This window comes from Nycticebus coucang, chromosome 16 (genome assembly GCF_027406575.1).
Source record: "Nycticebus coucang isolate mNycCou1 chromosome 16, mNycCou1.pri, whole genome shotgun sequence".
Taxonomy (NCBI): domain Eukaryota; kingdom Metazoa; phylum Chordata; class Mammalia; order Primates; family Lorisidae; genus Nycticebus; species Nycticebus coucang.
In genome coordinates, this window is record NC_069795.1 from 19,893,700 (window position 1) to 19,911,720 (window position 18,021).

Here is an 18,021-nt window from a genome sequence, read left to right on the forward strand (position 1 = left end):
TCCGATAAAGGTTTAAGAACCAGAATCCACAGATAACTCAAACATATTAGCAAGAAAAAAACAAGTGATCCCATCTCAGGGTGGGCAAAATACTTGAAGAGAAACTTCTCTAAAGAAGACAGATGTGTTAAGACAGTTATATTCTACATTTACTAAGTTTCACATGTACCCTTGTAAGAAGCACCGCAGGTGTAATTCCACCTATCACCCTCTCTCCACCCATCCTCCCCCCTCCCTTCCCTTTCTCTCCCCATTCCCCAAATTTTTAGGTCATAACTGGGTTATAGCTTTCATATGAAAGCCAAAAATTAGTTTCATAGTATTGAGTACTTAACATTAAATTTAGATTTTATTTGCCAGAGGTTTTCCCCCATGATATGGGAGTCAAACAAATTCCTAGTCAGGCTTTCCTAGAGATATCCTACGCACACAATTTATAGTAGTGTCTCCAGTTTCCATTCCTATCTTTTTCTTAGTATAATACCACATCTTACCATTGCCAAGGGAACTAGTGAGGTAAAAGAGACTCTAACAAAAGGAGAGGCATAAAGTAGTTTATAACTTTGCTGTTTGGGGACAACTCTGGAAATTTCATGTCTCAAGGCCTTATTTTGAACAGCTTTAGGCCAAACACTTAAATTTCCTAGATTTCTATAAACATTGGAAAAATAATTTTTTTTTTTTTTTGTAGAGACAGAGTCTCACTTTATGGCCCTCGGTAGAGTGCCATGGCATCACACAGCTCACAGCAACCTCCAACTCCTGGGCTTAAGCGATTCTCTTGCCTCAGCCTCCGGAGTAGCTGGGACTACAGGCGCCTGCCACAACGACCGGCTATTTTTTGGTTGCAGTTCAGCCAGGGCCGGGTTTGAACCCGCCACCCTCGGTATATGGGGCCGGTGCCTTACCGACTGAGCCACAGGCGCCTCCCTGGAAAAATAATTTTTAATAAACTCTTCCATCTCTATGTTCATCTTTTAAACAGTTATAACTTTCTTAATAGGGACCTAGTTCTTAAAGCAATCTGGAGAGAATAAATGTGGCAAGTGGAAGACATTTGTAACTCTAAATCATCTAGCCTTAAAGTTATTTTAGGAAGCACTCACATGAAAGACATTGAAGGAGAGTTTTTCTTAATACACAAAACATTAGGCCTTTAGCAATTAAGAATTGTGTACCTGAGGAGTTGATATCACATCTGCTGACTTCACAGGCTTTGCTCTTGGCCGTTTGGGTCCTATAAGGTAGTCACATTTAGAAGTTGAGTATAATATGTAAAAGATAGAGACATCATCTATGAAATGTATTTACGTATTTATCTAAGTTTAAGAACAACCTCCTAGATTTACATTCATGTCAATTTTGTCTGTCAACCACAGGTGTCCTGATAACAAATTGAGATACATAGCAAATTCATATTTGAAAGTCTGGTATTATACTTTGGAACAAGCACATGAGATGCAGAAAATATTAATTATGCATTTCTTATTTCATTTTATAGAGCATAATTTTAAAGTACTATTAAGAGAGAAGCATTAGAAAAAAGAAGATTAAATTAACATTTTCAAATATTTGAAAAGGAAAACATGGTAATTATTTTGAGTTTGAAAAAGAGATACATGCACGCTGGTTTATCAGTTGGAATTAGGACAACAATGAGATGAATAGAGTACAATGTATAATGACTTTGGAAACGATGAAATGAGGGAACTATAGCTACAAATGTTCAAAAAGAAAAAAAATGTCCCAGGTTCGAGCCCAGCCTGGGCCTGCTAAACAACAATGACACCTGCAACCAAAACTAACAGCCAGGCATTGTGGCGGGTGCCTATCGTCCCAGATACTCCAGAGGCTGAGGCAAGAGAATTGCTTAAGCCCAAGAGTTGGAGGTTGCCGTGAGCTGTGACAGCACAGCACTCTACTGAGGGCGACATAGTGAGACTCTGTCTCAAAAAAAAAAAAATAGAAAATGGAAAATAGACATGGCAAAGAGAAACTTGAGGGGCTAGACTAAATTTGTGGCAACTTGGAAAATATTTAGAGTCAGAAAACCTTTCTGTCTTATTAGAGGAAGGTAGCATAAGTCATGAAACAAAAGAATGAAGTGGTAAATTAAGAGAATGATTTTAATAAATTCCATATCCAGAGGCCTGATTTCTAGACAAACAAGGTTAACATTTGTTTTGACATGTGACTTTACCCATGAAATAACGATAAGGAATCAACCAGGAAATCATTTAAAACAGAGTATAGATTTGATGAAAGGACAGGTGCAGAAAATGACCTAAACTCCAGTATTCAGATATTTGTGTGCAGCAAGATGGTTATTTTAAGCAGGCTTAAGGTGTCTATAATATAATCCTCTAATAATTTTTATGAATTCAATTACTTGAGACTTTGGAAATTATAAAAAGTTGGCTTTACTGATTAAAAATATTTAAATAGCATTTTAAACTACCAGGAGAAACAAGAAAATGACTAAATTATAAAATAAAGAAAACAAGGATTGGAATTTCATGAATATAAAAAGTGTCAAAGTTGTAGTTCTTGATAATTAATTTTTGAGTGAATGTATACAGAATATATGAGAAGAGAGAGGCCTTGCAAATTTTTCATAAAGAAATTTCTGGAAAGCAAAAGAGAATGGTTGGGAATCAGAACATGACACTTATGAAGATATAAACAAAAGGGATCAGGACTCAAGTGAAAGAAAAGAGAAATAAAGTCACGTTTGGGTTTAGAGTAATAAAAAAATCAAAAAGCTTATGCAATGGTTCATTATTTTCCAATTAATCAAATGAAGGAAAAATAATTAAATTTGCTCACCATGAGATACATGTTTAAGATACTGATGAGCTACCCTCCTCCCCCTTTTTTCGTCTTTTTTTTTTGTAGTTGGGAGAAGGATAAAAGAGAAAATTATAAATGAAGTGTGAATGAGGAAGTAATATATTCTTACACTATTAAGTTCTTCCCTCCCCTCCCCTCCCCTCCCCTTCCCTTCCCTTTCTTTTCTAAGATATAGTTTCTCTGAGTCCTCATCATGATCTCTAGGCTTTTAGAAAACCAGAAATGATACAGAAGTTGTGGTAAAAACAGAACGTATCAGGTTTAGGAAGTTAATTCAGAGGTCACTCTGAAGAAGAAATTTTGTTAACTACTGTGGATATTTTTCACCTTTGTTTTTTCTTGAATTTTACAAAATAACTTTCGAGCATTTTGTAAATGGAGCTCAGAAATAACCTGTGTCCTAGGAGCCTTGTAAACTCTGTGATTCAGGCCAAAGCTACCCAAATCTGCTTCAGAGGGTGACTGAGACAGCCAGTAATACTGAGTACCTACTGGGCGCTGGAACCGTGCTCAGGAGTTGGTGTACAGTGGTGGTGAAATCAGAGGCGCTATCTCTATTCTCGTTGAATTTTGATTCTAGTGAAGGTGGCAGATAGTAATCACACAACCACAGAAGAATGTGCAGTGAGATAAATGCTGTGAGTGAAAATGGACAAGGAAACTATACGACGTGGAAATCTAATTCAATGTTGAAGCTGAAGGTTTTTTTCTGAGGACGTGATTTTAAGCTGAGTTCTGAAAGACAAGTAGGGGCCATTAGGTAAAAGAGGGTAGTGGAGAATCTTCTATGAAAATTAGGCATTTAGAAAGAAGACACAATTGAAAGAAATCTCAAGGCTTAGAAAATGTTCTTTTCCTCCTTATTATTCAAAATGCCATACATAATTGAATTTTTTACATCTTATAGAGGTCGTGAGGTTCTTCCTATATTAAAAATAAATAGAAATTAGTGTACAGTTTTGGGTTGTGTGGCTTCCTAAGCAGTGTCTGTGGGCTTCAGTTTTCTACCTAAACATTGAGGGAATTGGATTAGACGACTTCCAGAACACTTTTCTAGTTAAATTTGCTGACTCTTTGACTCATGCTGAGAAATACTGAATTAATGGAAACGAGTGTGGGCTCTCATTAAGAAGAATAGGTGTTTATAAACTAACATGTCATAAGTGTTACGTTATTAACCTTTTTTAAGGAAGTCTGGTCTTAAAGCAGTTGCCACAATTCTCTCTGAATATGTATTCTTAAAATATGCACAGAGTAGCTTTAATCAAGCAATGGATACATTCATTGTTACATGACATTTGGAAGAAAATAGTTGTTTTTGCAGATGCTAGCTAGCCTGATGGTCTGATTTTAAAATAAAGACCTTAAAATGATAAAAAGACCTTAAAATAACAAAAGATAACGTCTAGGTATTATTACAGTTGACCCTAGAACAATAATGGTTTGAACTGCGTGGGCCCACTTATACATGGATTTTTATTCATTAAAATTATTGGTAAAGTTTTTGGATATTTGTGACAATTTTTAAAAATTCAGATGAACCATGTGGGCTAGCAATATTGAAAAAATTAAGAAGGTGTTGAATATGTTCGAAGGCATAAAAATATATATACCAGTCTATTTTATCAATTATAATCACAAGATATAAAAAAATCTATTGGGTGGCACCTGTGGCTCAAGGAGTAGGGTGCTGATCCCATATGCCAGAGGTGGCGGGTTCAAACCCAGCCCCGGCCAAAAAAAAAAAAAAAATCTATTATAAAAAATGAAAATTTGTCAGAAACTACACACAAACCCAAACCACATATAGCACCATTCTCACAGAATGTAAAACAAGGGATGCAATGTTAAATCATAACTGTATAGATTAGCTGAGTTGCAGAGTGTTCGCGTGCCATCCGCGTCAGCTTACAATGCGTGTGGTGCTAATCATCTCTGTGTGAGTCATTCCTCTCTCCAGTAAATTTTACATCACAGTAAAAAGTGCTCACCTGAGGCTTTCATGTATTTTTTATTGTGTTTAGTGCAATACTATAAACCTGGACTACCACATCATAATAAATGAATCCAGTGTAAAAACTTGTGCAAAAAGAGAAGGGAATTCATGAAGCCATCTCACACTTTCTGTGAAATATAAAATATGTGTCAATGCTTTATGTTATCCATAAGGCTGCCAGTCAGTGGCAGGCTATTGGTAATTTAAATTTTGGAGGAGTCATAATAGGATTTTCATCTGTGCCCTTAACAAGGGCAGTGTGGGGACTTTGATCAGAAGGAAAAACACCATCAACTGACAAGCTTATTCCTAATGATAATTTTATTTTTATATAAACACAAATGATTAACAAAAAAATGTAAATATTAAATTTTATTTATTTCTGAATTGCTCCTGTTTCTGTTGCTTGTGATGAATTTAATTGAAATTATAGGTAATCCTTCATCATAACCAAAGTTTTAGAAGTTTTATTCAGTGCTGCTTTTTTAAATCCTGTTGATAAGGAAAAAAAAAAACAATCTTTGTATTTTTTGGTTTTCAAATGACTTAGGGGAATAGTGCCAGAGCAGCAAAGCAAATACCATTTTCCATGAATATCTGGCTCATAAAATTGGGTTTGGACAGCTCATAGAAAAATACTTTTATGTCTGGGATTTGTCACTTTTGAGGATGCCAATCTCGATGTGCTGGACCTGTTAGGGAAATACCAAAGGAAGGAGAGATGCTGGGTACCTCAGGGGCCAGTTTCCATGCCAAACACTTTCTCTGGAACAGGGGTTCGTTTTGCACATTTGGTAGGTCTTGGAATTGCTCTTTTCCTTTTTGCATTGAAACAAGGCGACTCCATAAGTATGAGTAGATAAATGAACATTTTAGAAATGATGAAATTATTTCTGGAAGCTGTAGCCCTGTTGAGATGGCATGATGGGTGTTTGCCTTTGTTATTTTAACAGAGGATGAAGGGAAATCGTGTAATGTCCCCTTTCCTCTTCCTTTTAAAGCCGCACTAAAGAATAATTGACATGTACAGAGTGATCATATTCACTGATATGAGTCATAGCAATTCACATCTCCTAGAAAAGTTAATTTGATCTTGGCTACACTGATCGACATATAGAATGTTGGAGGTGATGTTGCTGCTTCCTTCTCTTTTGGTTGTATTGTAGCTGAGACATTTTCAGCATCAGACTTTAAGAGAGATATCGACAGATGGGAAGACTCAGGGATTGAGGGGACGAGATTGAAAAAGGGAATTGAAAACATGACAGATGATACATCCTTGAAGGAATCCTGACATTGAATCTGTAGAAAGAAGACAGACAGGCAAACAGACAAGTCTGAGGCCTTTTTTTGAATAAACCAAGAACTTTGTGTACAAGAGGCATTTGATTTGTTTTCTGTGGATTTGCAATTTTAGACTAGAACGAAAAAAGGAGACAATGTCTAGGAGGATTATATCAGATTGATGTAAGGAAGATTTTTCTACTAACCAAGCTGCTTAAAGATGCTTCTGACTGTTTCTAAAGAGGCAGGATCTTAGGATATAACAATTCCTAAATCATTGGAAGTATTATAAGATGCCAGACAGGGAATTTAACATCAGATGCCTTAAAGATCCACTTCAACTGTGTCTACAAAGTCACGTTTAGTCATCTGGTCACAGCACATGGACATAACATTCATACTTAGCCATATTTCCCCAGTGTCTCAAGTCTTTGAATAAATTTTATTCTCAGATCTTTAATAAAATTGAACTTTTTTCTAGCCGAATTGTAAATAAATAATTTAAGTATTTGAGATGTTTATATCTATGATCCCTTATTACGTAAATAAACCCTATTAATCTAATTTGGCTCATTTTAAGGTAAATTAATTCATTTCAAATGTGGCTAGCTCGATACCAAGAAAAAAAATCTTCTTTTCACTGAGAGTATATGGAAGTAATTCCAGAGACTCTTCCAGTAAAAGTAATTTCAATTACAGTATTTTAGTCCAATTACAAATATAATAATGTTTAAAACTGGAGTGATTTTGAGAATTAGCACTATTTAAATTTTAAACGTCAACCTAATTGTACCCTCACATTAATCTGAAATAAAAAAAAATTTAAACCTCAGAACCCAGGGATTTACACCTGTTTAAGGCTCAGAATAACAATCATCACCTTTTTTTTTGTTCACCTGCGACTGCTGTTGAATGGTGTCATTTACATCACCAGGCAGTGTGCCCCAGACCTGCCAGAAGGGTGTGTCGTTCCCTGTGCTCTTATGCACTGAGCCGGCTGCCCCAGCAGAGAGCCTGGCTTTGTCCCCTGGGCTTTGTGCAGTGGCTACATTCCTCTTCCAGAGGATCTCTTGTGGGGCAGCACTGCCCATGGGAGGGCCTGCGTCTCCACCACTGTCACGAAACCTCCACCCACTTTTAGTGTCCTCAATTTTGCTGCTTTCCACTCTTCAATTAACCAAAGTCATCTCTGCCCTAAAATTACCAGCAAAACATCATCTGATGGCTTGAAATGTAATTGTTCATGCCTAGGAGGTGATGATGGCTGAGAGGGTGATCAGGAAGTTAGGATTTTTCTGTTCTTGCTTTTGGAAGCACAGTACTGCTTTCACCCTCTATTTGTTGATATGGTGCTAACAGCTTTTTCTTCTTCCTTCATTCCCTCTTTCTCTCTTTATTCCCTTCCTTCCTTCATCCCTGTCTTCCTTCTTTCCCTCTTTCTCTTCTTCTGACCATCTTGCATATTTTTTGCCTAAGTGAGTTATTATTATGTTCTGTATTCTGTAAGTAAATATGGCATTCTTCACTTAAGTTCCTCAGGGGGGTAAAAACATCTCATTACTGCGTACGATATGTAATTTCTACTGTTTTACACATTGTAAGGAATAAAAATAAATCAAAATCTTGCTAACCCTATGATCTATCCTCTAGTAAACACTCCAGAAATGTTCTCAATAGATTTTGTATAATCCATTTTGGTTTATTTCCTTCATAGGTAAGAATAGATTGTAACTCTTAAACTTTTCCTTTGCTTTGCAGACATTTAAAAATCAACTTGTAGGAGGAAGGATAAAGATTTTCCTAAATGGAAATCTCTACAACTGCTCTATCTTGCTCAGACACTCTTTCATGTTGTATAAATACTCAACAATATATTTTCTTTATGTTTATCATTTTTTCGATTTATTAATGTATATTAATGTATGACCAATGTGAAATATCTATTGTGATAGTGGGTACAGGTGGAATGTGATTTTTACTTTTATTTTTAAAGGGTTACTTATTTGCTGTATTATAATGTTCATATAGAAAAATTGTACACCTTTTATTTATTCACCTTTTCTCTCTATTAACTTATTAGTTATGCATCTATTACTATTCTTTATTGGATTCTAATGCTTATAACAGGAATCTGTTTAGGCTTTTTTTTTTTTTTTTATCTTTATGCCTCTGGGCCTGGCTAGAATTGAGAGAATGTCTTAAGGCCCTCCCTGTTTCTGCCAAGCTCTTTGCTGATTTTTGGATTCCTTGCAGCAGCCCTCCAGGGGCTGAAATCTCAGTCCTCAGCCTCCTGCTCATAGATGCTATAGGTTGCTATTTGAGTTTAGAAATTCCAAACTTTGGTATTTTTCTAAATAATACCAAACTTTGGTATTATTCCAAGCTTTGGCATATTCCAAGCTTTGGTGTGTTTTGCTAAGATTACCTGACATTTATAATGTTCTTTATGGGTATACCACCTTTAGTTTTTCTCTTTTCTAGACCATAGACACAGAGGACAGACAGTCTTCAATGAATTCCAAATGAAAAAGTCCAAAAAGGAGAAATGCAATGCATTGGTTTTATTTTGTTTCCTAATGAGAAATTTTGTATCAACTGATGAAACTCATCTATTTTTTCACAGGTGGTAATCATCATAATCTATTTAAAGTTTACATAGACTCTCTAATAAGAGTTATATATACGTATGTTCTTTCTACCAAGACTCTTAGATGTTTATCTCATGTACTTTTTCCCCTAAAGATATTTATTTCCATTTTTAATTAATAAAAGCTTGTTTTATGTATTAAGCTTCTTTTAAAAACATATGCTAACCATTTTTTAGTGATTGCATGCCTTTTAATACTAGTTCTAAAATATCTCATTTTATATAAAGCTCCTTTGGAAATGACACCTCTGTCTGGTGAATTGATTAGCTCAAGCATTCTTTAAAATGTGTAACACTTTTGGACTGCATGTTCTGTCTCATTAATACCTACAAATGCATCCAACATGGATGTGAAGTTTGAAAGGATCAGTAAAGGCACAGCAGGGGAAAAGGTTTTGCCAGAAAAGCTTTGATGGGTATTTTCTCAAGAAAGCACTTCTCCCTTGTCTGATAATACTCCATTTTACAAAGGAAGACAAAATTTTTCCCTAAGGCAATATTGTTTTTGAATCTTAACCTCATTACTAATCAGGATGCTATTTTAGAATTTTATTATGAATCTTTTTGTAAGAGAAATAAGTTAGCCTCTCAGTAAAGCAAGGTAAACCTAGAAATAAGATAAAATGGGAAAATTACAGGGGATATAAGGTATACTTTGCTTTCTTTTATCTCCCAAACATGAACTTATAGGAATAAAGCATAAGTGAGGCAGAGTTATGTATAAATTTTATAAAATAATTTTAAACTTTATAAAACATTTGTGAACATTTAAAATGTGGCTGAGAATAGAATAGGAAATTCTAATTTGAAGATTTAATAATTTAAACTTGGGTAAACTCTGATGTATGAGAATACCTTAGGGTTATTTAATCAGGTTTTATTTGATCATAGTCCTTGCCCCAGTAGAGAAGATACTAAATAGATAGGAAATATGGAAAAAATACAGAATAACAACTTCAATCAGAATTATATTTTGGGTGCTTGAATGAAACAAATCTAGATGGTGGTCACTCATGAAAAAAGTGGTACTTTGCTATTCCCTAATGAGATTAATGAGATCAAACATTTGCATATCTAAATCCGCCTACTGTAGATTCATCAAGAGAGAGGAACCTTTCATATTGGAAAGCTGCATTAATTTAGCTGTAATCCAATAAGCCCCCATTTCAGAAACTTTAGTTAGATATTAAAATGTACAAACTTTGTATACATCTCATTACTACACACTTAATAATTTCCAAAAATGAAAACTATTTGTTTGTTTTAAAGTTAATTAACCTTTTAATGACTTTGCTGTGTCTGCTTTTTGTTGGAAAGCATTTGAATATTTGTCTGCAGCATGGATGTCCAAGTTTCAGTTGATCCCCTGGATGGATATCAGTCATTTGTGACCTTAAGAGAACCTAGATTTGCGTTAGAAAGGAGATTCTAGATTCACAGCAATAAGTGATTGAAAAGCAAGAAAGCATTTTGGAGGCATTGCTGATGGTGAGGGTATTCTGTTACATTTTTTCATATTTCAATTGAATCTTTCTTAACATCAAACAATAACTTTAAAAGTCATCTGTCGAGAGCTCAATGAATTCCATCTGTAGTGATTTAGGTGCCCTGGTGATATCAGTTAGGTGAGGCTGAAGCATTAATGGGAGTCTGATCTCATGATTTTCAGTCAGTGAACTTTTCTTTTTTTTTTTTTTTCATTGTATTCTCCAATTAATAGGTCTATAACAGTTACATATTCTTCAAACGACTCACATATATCACCCTGCTTATAGGATGACCTTTGCTAACTGGGGAAAATGTTCATCTAAAATTTTCTTTTGAAGAAGTATTTTTTAAAAAGATAGCCTTTTTTCTGAAGTGCTTGGCTCCCCCCCCACATATTATTGACTTAGTTTTACCTTGCAAAGAAATATTCAAGTCATTTTGATTGACATGATATTAGAAAGAAATGGTGCATAGAAATCTTATTTCAGTAATTCACATTGCTGATTCATAAAATTTATCTATCTTTCCTCCAAGGGATAAAATTTTGGCTACCACCTGTTGCTGCAATAGCCAACACACTTTAGAATGATACAGCATATGCATACTGAATACTTCATCATTCAACTTTAACGTGTGGAAATGAAATGTGGTGTTGCATTTGCAGGAATATAATTAACAATATTTATAACTTATTTCAAAGCATCACTTAAAATAGTTGATTTAGAATAAAGGTTTTGATGATGCAAGGTACAATGACAAGAAATGAGAGCACCTGGATCTGCTAATACTTTTTCAAAAATACATGTAATAAACACTTTGTTTTCTTCTCCTGGAAAGTGAACTATCTGTACATACACTCACCAAATTTTCCAAATTCAGACCAACGTTGACGTTTATCTTGAAAGCTATTGAGAATCTCTATTCCCTGTGTTCTGTTCATAAGAGTGCCCAAAGCCAGTAACTCTTCATAGCAAAGAAAATCTAAGTTGAATGAAGTATAAAACCTGAGCCAAGTCAGTAGTATCAGTTGATTTCTGAACAATATACATTTTCCTTTTGAAGTACTGCATGAAGTTGTTAAGTTGAAGGCTATTCATGCCCCCAATCAGTTATGGTTCTCTATGAAAGAGGCAGTTGTTTGTACTTTCAAATATTATCAGGGTCTTAGTGATACAGTAATTTCTTTTTCAGTAGGTCCTTGGTCTCGGAGATTTGAAGAATGAATCCACGGACCACAGATCAGTGGTAAGATAGGATTTATTTTACAGAAAAGAATACAGAGAAAGCACCAGAACTTCTGGCAGAGGGAAAAACTCAATTCAGAAAAAAAAAAAAAAAATCTCTGGTTTGTTTGTCCATATATATATATCCCAACAAATGAACAAATGATTGGATACAATCCCTTCCATTCCCAGGCCTAGGAAACTTACATGAAATTGACCAGGCCTAGGAAATGAGGGTTCCCTATTCATCTACAAATGCAAGAGTGGGGAGACAGAGGCTTAGGCAGAGACACTACGGAGCTCCCAAACCTGGCAACCTAGAGGTGTCTGCAAGCAGTTGTCTGGCCCCTCCTGTTCCTGGAGCCTCCTGCTACGGAGAGGGGCTGCCTACTCTCCAACCCATTGGTTCCTCTGCCTGCCTCTGCTGCATCAAGGCCGCAGGGCAGAGAGGGCAGGTCCTTTCTCAGCTGGGCACCACTGTCGGTGCTGTCACCAATAAGTAAGCAGGACAATGGATTGTAAGCTCCAAGCTTGCAGGAGGTGGACCTTCCCATAGTGTCGGGAAAAGGCCCCAAGTAACCTTTGCAGCTGCTATTTATTGAGAACATATGCCCCTCCCACCGCCTCCCCCTTTATTGGAGTTCCATAGCTGATCAATTTCCAACTGCCAAAGTCTGATCATTAACATGGAGTAACTGCCACTGTTGTCTCTGCAAGCCTGCTGTCCCTGTTCCTACACATCTTGCTGCATAGGTTGTTACATAGATCACTACATATATTGTTACATAAGCTGCTACATACCCTACTACATAGGTTGCTACATATCTTATTAGATAGGTTGCTACACATATTCTGTTACATAGGTTGCTACACACCACCTGCCCTGTATGGTTAGCATCCTATAACTTTGAGAATTCATTCATTCTTTCATAATTTCTATATCACTGAATGGCTTCTCCTTTTTCCCTGAGTATATAAACTACCTTATAAACTGCTTCAGTGGCATTATTTCAGGCCTATTGCTGCCCGATAGAATTATCTGTGCTTTTGATTTTCATCTTTGAATTTCTGCTATGCCACCTTTTGCGTCTCTCCCTCTAACTTAAAATATTTGTGATCCTTATGAGTGCTATAATGCTGAGGGCTGAATTTCTTTAATGTTGATATTGCAGTATCACAGAGCAAGCAAATCACCTTACCCTTAGCAGAAACAAGATAATATTGCAATTCCCAATCCTCATTAAAAAATCTGTTTTCTTCCTTCAGCATTCTTTTGGTCTTCTTTGACATGAGGTGCTCTGAAGCAGACAGAATTAAAAAATACGGTTGAGCTGTGCAACTATTCACAAATTCTACTTCAAAAAGAAACACCGCATCAAAAGCTGATAACAGACTGGCATGGTGGACCCCAAAATACTCCCCATTAGGCCTTGTGTGGGAGTGGTGTCAGTGAGGCGGGGGAAGTTACAACTAAATCATGAGCCTATCAGCTGTCAATTTCACCCTTATGACTTACTAATGTTCTAATTATGCTGGGCAACCAGGGAGGATTATTTTGTTGAAGCTTATTTTCTTCTTTGGTATCTTCAATACATAAACATTCTCTTAAAAATAAATAAAAATATAAAAGATGAACAAAACTGTATTTATAAAAATAGGATTTTTTTTCTGTAATAATTGAATTCAGTCAATGCATCATACTTTAAGATCTGGGAGGCCATATCGGCCTTAAGACTGCAAGTTTTCCACTTCAGAGCTAGACATTGGAGTGGGAAAACAAATTCCAGTTGCCCTTTATGAAATAACATTAATGATTATAGAGAAATGGATAATCACTGCAAATTCTCATTGAGTAATTGCAAATTCTCTACCTTTAACCTTGTACTTATTTGCTTACTCTGTAACCATGATTGCAACAAAATAGTAAATATGCCTTGAATCATAAATTATAGGTGTGGGAAACGTAACAAAGACATCTCAAGATACACAAAGGCAACAGGATGCACAGAGAAGCAGCAAAAATTGCTGACCTATGACATTAATTTGGCATGTGAATGGAAACAAAGTTGTAGTCACAAGCACAGTAAGAAAGAGGCATGTGTGTTAGCAGAAATAGTTGTAACCATATGCACAACAAATTAATCACTTAGCTAGGCAGAAATAGCTAAGGTAGAGACCAGTCAGACCAATAAACAGCAGGTGTCAAAACACGTGTTTCCCCTGTTAGATACATCAACACAGAAAGACAGTCATGTCTACATTATTCTGTATCCTGCTACACATTGTAACTTTTTTTTGGCTGAAGTAATCCTCTTGCCTCAGCCTCCAGAGTAGCTGGGACTACGGACGCCCACCACAATGCTTGGCTTTTTTGAGAGACCGGGTCTCGCTTTTGATGAGGCTGGTCTTGAACTCCTCAGTTGGAGCAATTCCTCCCATGTTTTGTAACCTTTTTCTTGTAACCTTTTTTCTTACACTTCTTTGTTCTCACTTTCAACAAATACCTATTGGAACCTGGAGGTGGCCCTACATGGGGCCACATTCCAACAGTGTCCGGCCCTCCAAGATGCCTTGGTTGCAGTATTTCTGAGTAGTTAAGGCACTCTGAGTTGCTCCCCCAAACCAAGAGGTTCTAATGTGAGGCAAGGCAGAACCTGTGAGGCATAGGTTCTGCCTTGCCTCACATTAGAACCTATGAGGGTATGAGAGAGATCAGTGTCAGGACAAATAGAAAAGTAAATATCCAGTATATGTAGAAGCCTAAGGTTCTTCTTGTATATGCAAGAATAAAGCCATATACTTTGAGATATTTATGTCCCCTTAAAAGAACATTTGGTTGTAGCACCACATGCATGCCTTTCTTCCATGGCCCATGCAGGCTGTTCAGGCGACATGCCCATTCTGGAAGAAGCTTTATTACCACGGCCTTCGCCTGGGTTATAAAGAGTCAGGAAGATGCTACAGTTGCTCAGATTTGGAGGGTAGAAGTCAGCAGAGACTTACTCATTGTGAAATTAGTGAAAGTACAACATTCGAATTCCTCTTGACTTTTATTTGAATTTCCTTTACAGTATTGAGATTGCCTGTCTCTATAAATTTGTATGGGCAGCTGTAACTGACAATTCAAATATTTAAAATATATGAACCATGAATCGCTATTGCTTTCATTTATCTGTCTTTTCTCAGACTACAACTGCAGGGCACACAGGCAAAAGCTAACAAAATACAGTAGGTGGTAATGAACCACTTAAAATAGTAAATTTGGGGGATACCATGCAAAGACTTCTGTAACTGAATATTTAGCAACATGAGCAACAATACGATTCTAGGCAAATAGGTTGAATGTCCTAGGGAAATTAATATCATTGTTATAGCATTTTTGTTGTCTGTAGTATATATAGAAAGGCAATTTTAGAGAGCTCCTAAAGCAAAAGTTTATTATATTATTGGTGTAAACCTTTATAATTATGTTTGCCCAGGATCCTTACTCTCTTTTGGTCATTTAAAATAAACATTATGGTGCTATAAAATCTTGTAACAGCTTAGACAATTGTAGTGACTTCAAAGGAAATCAATACAGACATTGCTGAATTTTACCCAATAGAAAAATCATCTTTTAATACTTAATTGTATACCAAACACAAATCAGGCAGAAAAAAAGAACATGAATTACTTCAGTTATTTTTTTTTTAAAGGAGAAAAAAATAACTTCATTGTAGGTCTTCCATCTGTCTGAACGGCAAAAAGCCACCACCTGGCTTCCATATAGATTATTGCTCTCTCTGTAAATGCCATAATTTTCATTTCAACCCCCCCCTTCAGCTGTCTATTTTCACCACAAAATAATAAATTACCTCATACCATGGTGAAAAATAAATTCCCATTTATGTGATTCTAACTGGAGAAAGCCAGAAAGAAGTGATCATGGTGCATTATCTCTGTGGCACAAAGGAGCCAGAGGGTAGACAACTAGTTGCATTTGCTTTACAGCCATATTTGAGATGAAGTGATAAAAAAAAGAGTGCTGCAACAACAATTAAAGCTACTAATGCTGTTAATGCCACCGCTCTTTTTGACACAGTGCATGCCTACTCCTATGACAAGCTTACCACAGGAAATTGGAAAGATGAGCAATCTTGCCCAGTCCTAGCTTAACCTATAGGTTTGCCCATTGGATTGATGTATGTTGCAAAATCACCTAATTTTATTAGCATCGGTTTCTTCAAAGAGACAAAACTAGTAATATCTGCCTTTTTCACTACATAAAATTATTTTAGAAAATCAAATGTAAAGAAAAACCTGTGCATTGGAGCAGTTAAAGCAGAACTAATGACAAGCAGAAGAGAAGTAAATGTAAGTTCAAAGAGATGAAAAGAGGAGAGTTGCCTGGGACAGGAGCAATGCAAGCCCCTAACATGATCCTCAACCTCGGATGTGCATTTCCCTGTTTAATCTGAAAGAAAAAAATGATATAAGACACTCTATGGACACCCACGAACTCATCAGGATCAATGTTAACATTTGATCACATTTACTTCAAAAGAATTCTGTGAAAATTAAAACCTTACAGATAATGTTTTCAGTTCTCGTTGTTCCCCTCTCTGTCCAATTTTCTTCTCTCCCTCTCCAGAAGCAAAACTCCTTTGAAGTTGGTTTCATCATTGTACTCCATCTTATACTTTAAGAAATTTTAAGGTATAGGCCAACTTTGTCCTCCAAGACCAGCACACACTCAACTTACTCTCCTGGTCCCAGGATATGTACAGCCCAGGTGAACACTTCTGGCTAACACTCAATAGGATTCCTGGCAATATCACTACTCCTGGGACACAGAAGTAGGTGTGGTGATGCTTCCTTATTAAGTAGAAGATATAGGGTAATAGCTGTACCGTGACCCGCGATCAGTGCCCACCTGGACCTCCATAAGAGCTATGCTGTGACCCATGACCCGCGATCAGTGCTTGCCCAGACCTCGTAAGAGCTGAGCCGCAAACCATGCTCAGTGCCCACCCAGACCTCCATGCCTCTGGGCATCCGCATGCCCTGACCAGGAACTCTAAGAGGCACACAACCCCACATCCTCAGTCCTGTACCCTCCCTGCCTCCACACCAGCCACACGTCTGGCCAGGGACTCTGGTAGCCACATGCCCTCCAGAGCCCTCCAGAGCCCTCCCTGCCTCTGCGTGGAGCCCTTCTCCTGGCCAGAGACTGCTGGAGCCTTGGGCTCTCTCTTCCAAAGTCACAGGGTGGCAGGCACCCACAGAACCTTGTGCACCAACCCCCACCCTATTGCTGGATCCGGGTGTGTCACACTCTGGAGCTGCTCCCACAACCTGAACTCCCTGGCTGTGGCAGCCCCAGAGGTGCTACACAGGGTCACGGTCACTCCCTACAAAGATCCAGCAACAATAGAGTGATCCCTCTGGTGTCTAATCTTGGAGAGACACCTCCCCAACTCTGAGGACAGCCAGAGGCAATGGTGAAATCAACGGAAAAACTCTGGCAATAGGAATAATCAGAGTAGATAAACTCCCCCAAAGATCAATGGGGCAGACACAGCACAAGATCCCATGCACAAACAAATAGCTGAGATGTGAGAAATCGAATTTAGAATCTGGATAGCAAATAAGATCAAATTAGAATTCCAAGCAGTAACCCAAAAGATGTCTCAAGAATTCAACAAATTCAAAGACCAAATGACCAAAGATTTTGACACATTGAGACAAGAAGTTGCAGGCCTCAAAGATCTGAGAAACACAGTAGAATCCCTCAGTAATAGAATGGAGCAAACAGAAGAAAGGATTTCTGACAATGAAGACAACTTTTGAACACTCCCAAACTCTCAAAGAGGAAGAGAAATGGGGGGAAAAACAGATCACTCTCTCAGAGAACTCTGGGGTAATTTGAAGAAAACCAATATTTGTCTTATAGGGATCCCCAAAAGGGATGAAGTGGCATCACAAGGCACAGAGTCTCTTCTCCATGAAATTATGAAAGAGAACTTTACAGACATACCGAGAGATTCTGAAATTCAGATAGCAGACAGTATCAGAACTCCAGCACGACTTAACCTGAATAAGACATCCCTGAGACACATCATAATCAATTTCACTAAAGTTAATATGAAGTAGAAAAATCTGAAAGCAGCCAGACAAAAGAAAAACATTACCTACAAGGGCAAGAATATTAGAATAACTGCAGATCTCTCTGCTGAAACCTTTCAAGCTAGAAGAGGATGGTCATCAAATTTTAATCTCCTAAAACAAATTAACTTTCAACCCAGGATCCTGCACCCAGCTAAACTGAGTTTCATTTATGATGGAGAAATTAAATACTGTAATGACATTCACACATTGAAGAAATTTGCCATAACTAAACCAGCTCTCCAGGATATTCTCAGACCTATCCTCCATAAAGATCAGCATAATCCTCCACCACAAAATTAAACCCACCCAGAAAATTTTGATCAAATTCCAACTTTCACAGTCGCAAAAGGATTAAAAATGTCCACCGGACTCTCAAAAGGCTTATC